This window comes from Pinus tabuliformis, chromosome 4_2 (assembly GCF_031772625.1).
Source record: "Pinus tabuliformis cultivar Carrire ecotype Pingquan chromosome 4_2, CPIR1, whole genome shotgun sequence".
NCBI lineage: Eukaryota > Viridiplantae > Streptophyta > Pinopsida > Pinales > Pinaceae > Pinus > Pinus tabuliformis.
In genome coordinates this window covers 630,911,779-630,918,315 of record NC_142304.1, presented here as the reverse complement: position 1 = coordinate 630,918,315, position 6,537 = coordinate 630,911,779, and positions in this window count along the sequence as shown.

The following is a 6,537-nucleotide window of genomic DNA, read 5'->3' as shown; positions in this document are numbered from 1 at the left end:
AGATAAAAATTTTGTTTATCATCTTAGATTACATTTTAGGAATTACATCTACATCTCGTGGTGAACCTAAATGACAAACTTCATAAACAAGATCAACTTAAAATAAATTCAATGAATCTAACAATGCTTTGGAACTTAACGCACAACATTTAGAAGTCTAGGCTAGAGACGTATTCTGGCGTCGTAAATCCTGGTAACTGTTGTTCTCACTGATGGTTGGGTGATTCCTCCACTTTGAGACGATAAGTGCCAGTACGGACTTGTGCTCCCACGTACCGTCGAGTATATTTTGGGAGACCCCAATAGGCTTAATCCTTTATCCATAGGAAGCCGTGTCTGCCGCCCTATCAATCGCAATGCACTGAACACAGCATTCGGGAAGATTGACTGCCATACCGTAAAAAGTGTTCTGCAGTTTTGTGATTGGTTTGGTAATCCCTCTACCTAGATTTCCAGAGCAGTCCCTTTCGTTCCTTTTCAGACTCCTTAACGGAAAAGGTCCATCTGAGCACTTGTCACTTCAGGCTCATTAAAAATCGTAGGAGACTAGAGTCATCTTTTCTTTTTTCTCGACTCTTAAAAACTGAAAAAACAAGTTGTGTCAAGGCGTCTAAAATTTATTTTAAACGAAATATTCATTACCCTTTCCTATGTTGATCTTGGGTTGAGAAAATGGAATCCACCAACCAAGGAATTCCCCTTGGAGGAAATCCTAGTCCCTTCTCCTCTTGGGGAGATGTTGGTGCACCCCATATGGCCACATTGTCGGTTCTAGGACTGACAATTGGTTTGCCTGTATGGCTCTTCTCAACCTCTGTCGTCAGAATACCACAATTCCTGAACAATCGAATTAGCAACTAGACGAGTCTAGAGTTACCCACCAACCTTCTACTTCCTCTAATTCTTCCTCTCCTCCTTCCTCTTCGCTTGATGGGGCTGGTAAAGCCAAAAGTCAAGTACCTAAGGAGAAGAAGGAAAAGAAGAAGAAAGAGAAAAAGAAGAAGGAACCAAAAACGAATGGGGGCAAACGAGTATCGTCTAGCGAAAATCCACACACTGCACCGACCAGGCCTAAATCGCCATGTGTCATTTGCAAAGGAGACCACTATCACAAAGATTGTCCTTGCATGCCTCAGATCTTAAGGGACTGGTCTCCTCGTTTGGACAACCCAGTGTTGTCAACCTCTGATGGTCATGTTGAAAACACACTGTCAACTAGTGAAAGTGAAGCCCCAGGACAAAAAGGAAAATATAGATTTCCTTGTAAACTGTGCGAAGGCAATCATGGCATCCACCGTTGTCGCTTCTTAGACGAAGCTAAAAGAGTTTTGGATGATCGTCCGGTTTCACCGTTACGACTTCCTCCTGGATATAAAAAACTCTTGCCGAGTCCATCACTAGTTGAAAATCCGGTTGGCCCGCTCAGGTGGTTTGCCGAAGCATCTATCATTGAATATAAACCATCTGAACCCATACCAGATGAAAGTCAAAAGGTCAAGGTAGCAGTTGACCGGGTCTTGCCTTCAGAGGTTCCGTCTTCAGATGACATTGTCACTGAAGAGAACAAGGATGACACCGTCCAAATTCTTTTCATAAGCACAGACTCCAACAAACATGGGGGCAATTTACCCGTTCCTTTACCTCAGGAAGGAAGTTCATCAGAGTCGTACCCGGCCATTTATTTGGTCCCACCTCCAAGCAACCTAGTTGTCTCCTTCGACTGGAATCAACTAGGCGGACCCCGTTTACCAGCTAGTATACCATTCCAAATTATTGTTCAAATATATAGAATGGTTATGGCTGGTACCATCATAGATGAGGGGGCTTCTGTGAGTATCCTTTCCTCAACTTCTTGGAAAGCGCTTGGTTCGCCATCGCTTTTGCCTGAGATGAGAAATCTAACAGGCTTTGATAAAGGAACCAGTCGACCGTTAAGGATCCTCCCCAATGTGCCCATAACATTGAGAGGGAAAACTGTTCACATGAACATAATGGTAGTTTAAGGACCCCTGGATTACAATCTACTCCTTGGACGAGACTAAATTTATTGCATGGGAGCAATTGTCTCCTCACTCTTTAGAGTAATGTGTTTTCCGCACGAAGGAAGAGTGGTCAAGCTCGTAGACCAGCTTTCATTTCCCGGATCACGCATAGCAAATAGTCATATACCATCCCTGAATGGTCTTTTCACGCAAGAAATTTATCAATCTCCAGTCCGTCCACCCGATGAGCGCGAGTGATTCGGGGGGACATGACTGAAACCCAGGGGGCATGCACCCTGGCCTGCTTTGGCAGGAAAACTTCGGGTATAGGGTAGGTTTCTGCGAGAGTATATGACCTCCGTACTCCCGTCCATGACTGGAAGAGGGAGTTGGACTGGGATAAGATCCTCTTGTCAAAGTTGTGTGAGTTGGCAGGCATCGCCGCTCACCTTTGTCTATTTCGGTAGACATCGCCGAAGAAGTGTTTTGTTTGCGCTGTGAATAGAAAAATATTTGGGTAACCTGTAAGAGGTAGGCCTCTCTTGGAAAAACAAATGTTTTAACAAATTAAAGAAGGGGTAACCTTGAAACTCTGTTTTATACCTGGGGGCATGCAAACCTTTTGGAGTGCAAGCAAAGAGTGATCATTTATCTGTTTTTCGGATTGGTCGTTTCCTAACTTGCATAAAGAAAGGATGTGGGGCAAAAATCTAAAATTTGTCGTTTTTATATGAGACATTCTTATCACACGACTGGATTAATCGAGTAATGTTACCGCAAGGTTCAAGATTGTTAAAAAATAAACCCGCATCGAGCAGTCTTAGCACATAGTTCAAGCTCGTTAAAAATAAACATAAGCCATGAGCAAATGTTTCTCCCCGCGTTTAAGCTCGTTAAAAAATGAACTATTCCCCAGTAAATAACTATCGTGAATGTAATACTTCAGCCATTAAAGCCTTGGTCGTGTTTGCACTGTCACCTCCACTTTTGCATTGGCCGATCATTCACCCCCATTTGATTGTTTACCCATTTTGAGGAACAACTGCGAAGAGTGATTTCACTAGCCATCCTTGTAACATTGCCGTGATTGGAAAATTCCAAACCTTACTTGGAATCAGCTGCTACCCATTTTATCACTCGTTCCTCAAAAGACGGGTCTCCTTTAAGCTCTTTTCAACTGACTCGTAAAATATGAAAAGGTTGCCGAGCCATTGGCCTCTCCAGCTCGTTAAAGGGACAGGAAGTGCTATCCCTCCTCTAGATTTTAATCTTTTTGGACCTGAGGGATTATTACACAAAAAGATCGAGCGCTTGTTCTGTTCGGCTCGTTAAAAGTATCGAAAATTCATCCCTTCTGTATTGTTTTATAATTTTTCGGACTTAAGGGATTAGATGACGAAAAAGGAATTTTGGAGTTACCTTTACGTTCCTTTTCAGACTCTCAAAAATTGAAAAGGACCGGTCTATCTTTGTCGTTAAACTCGTTAAAAGTATAATAGCGACAAACTTGTCTATAGATGAGAACGAGTTTCACTATCGCTAGGCTCGTTAAAACATAGCGATGGGTTTGCCTGAAGGGAAAATTATAGAACAAGCATATGTTATCCTCCTCAAGCTTGACAAAAATAAAGAGGTACTGGTCAGCAATGACTGGGGAAAATTGGGAAGAAAACTTTAAGAAACTTTGTTGGTAGCAAGTCGCTCTTGAACATGACACTTCCACTCCGTGTCCGAGTCGGGTTGGGTTGTTTCATTCACCGGTCATATCGCCATGGTCCCATCATACCATCCACATTTGGGGTTAATGCTACCAATCCATCACATCAGTGTTGCTTATATGTTCAAGAGAAGTCATTCAGAGAGTTCACCTGTGTCTCACCCACTACAATACGTTTATACTCCATTCTTTCATGACCGCCACCCTGAACCTTATATCACCAGATCGTTTTCACCTCCATTAAAATCATTTGCTCCATTCCGTGTCATTGATGTGGGGTTCATTAAGGCCCTCCTATGACGGATCACTTCTTGTCGACATCAGCTCATTATCGAAGAAGTTGATCTAGGAATACCCCATTCAGTACTATGAAGCTTGCATGCCTCAATGGCAAGTTTCTCACTTTCGGCGACAGGTTTACATCAATGGCCTTCGATCGAAATATTTTGCGTGGTGTTTGACGCCAAGTCCTTTATTCACACCACGTGAATTGTACTTCAGTACCTTGAGGGTCATTATCATTATCAGTGATTCCTCTCGCGCTTGTTAACAGTTTACATCATTGACTGGTAATCAAGCGAGGTATTTCCATGTTCGACTTCAGAACATTTCTCACATGGATCAACTTGTACTTCGAGTGAATATCGAACGAGATTGAAGACCCTGGATCTAGTTTCATCCATCCGGGCTGCGATATATATTCAGGGAAAACAAAGACATCAAATGTACATCATTGCTGCACATATAATCATCCAATCAAAAGGATGATGGCTCTATCAGGATCATCAGTCTACACTCAGACGATTGTCTGTCCTATGTACATGAAAATGAATTTATAAAGTTGAGAATGGGAATGCCCACCTCAGCTAGATCATGAAAATATTATGAAGATAATGTATTGTATTGTATCTTATTACAGGTCTCCTCCCAGCATTGAAAGAACTTCGGATCCTCATAATAAAGCATTTCACCCGACACCAAAAGATTAACGACCTCATGCTTTAGGGGGCAACTGTTATAGAAATTTTTAGGCCCTACAACCCCAAGAATGAAATTTCCATAAATCAAGGACTCCTAAGTACCTAAAAGTGTTGTTCCAACCCCTAAAGGAACAAGGTCAACAGATTACAGCTTCTCCCAGAAGTTCTCCATGAAAAACTGCTCAGAATTGGTCAAAAAAGGATCATTTCAGCTGCTCCACTGGCTAAGTGCGTTGCATCTCACCTAAATACACTGTGTGGGTGCGTTGCATTTCAAAAATCCCTTCTATGGGGTGCAATGGGCAAGAAATGACAAATGGCAGTGTCATTCCGCGAGGTGGAGAGGCAATGGAAGCTTCCAAAAACTTCTCCCGTGACACTTGCCTCACTGAATTCGACCAAGGATGAGTAAGAGACCATCAATCTCCAAGTGGAAGCAAGAAATATCAGAGGGAGGACACCAATCAAATCACAAGCTGACTCATCCCCCTTACAAATATCTATATATGGATCCCTCATCCCAGAGATCCAGAGGCTGGAATTTTGCATATTGTAAGGAATTGTTGTTGGTTTCTTGAGGAAAACATCTGATTGTTGGGTGATCTAAGCTTTTTTTGAGGTGAAGAGGGGCTTCTTTGCTGGGAGGTTGATGCTGGGTCAAAACAACTGGTTGTAACTCCTCTTGGCTCTTTTCTTGTTTATCAATAAAAGCTATTCAAGTTTTCCTCCATGCTTTTGTGTCATTGATTCTTGCTACATTTGTATGGTCAATTTACATCTGATCCTAGATTGTTTATGATTATAGATCCATGTCTTTGTATAGTGCTATGCTTCTGTGATCTTACAGGTACTTTGTGAAGCCGGGTGTGCAAGGGAGCAGGTAGCTGAAGACTATCAAAGAAGAGAGGAATCAAATCAGGAGATTAGCGAAAGACAGAGGTTGGTTTCTCTGTTCCTCTCTATCTATAATTCATAAAGGAAAAATGAAAGTAGCTTTTCTCTGTTTGTTTCTAAGGCAGCTGTCACACCTTAGTGGGATAGAGCAGTTCGATATAGACACTTTTCCCTGTAACATACACACACACATACTTTCCATGTATAAATGCAGTTTAGATTCTAAAGTAGATAAATATCATGTAATTTCATATCTACTCTTATATACAAGGCTTTGTACAAGTATGCATTAAATATACAGGACGAAAAATAAATTTCATAAAGTTAACCACTACAGAACTTTCCTTTCATACAAACATTCAAAACATACATAATTTCATATAGGATAAAACTTGTCAGTAAATAACATAGATTATATTGTTTTAAATAATTAAGAAACTATGCACAAATGTGAAGTTTAGGGTATAAAATTGAAAATTTTAATTCCAAAATTGATACAATAATTCATTTTCTCTTCCCAACATTTGATACTTTCTTCAACAATATCCATCCAAGCACTTAGGTAATATATCAGTTCACCTTCTCTTTTCATTGTGTTTTTTCACTAGATTAGCTCTACATCATTTTGTTCTTTCTTAGAAATATTAACAAATAAAATTACCCTATCTACCATTTAGTTGGTATTTTGTAACTACCTCCACCACACCCAATAGGTGGAAGGTAGTTACTAGCTCATTGATGAGCTCCAATTTCCCACTTTCCAATATAGATTTCTATCTTTTAGGGAAGTTAATGATGAATTTCTTCCATGATAGTTTATAATTTAAAAATTTAGATTAAATTCCTAGGACTTAATAAGTGGTAATCCATATAAATAATTAACTTACACTCATAACTCTTTTAGTTGGGTCTAATTACAGCATCAATTTCAAAATATTTATTTTATTAACAAGATTATAAATAC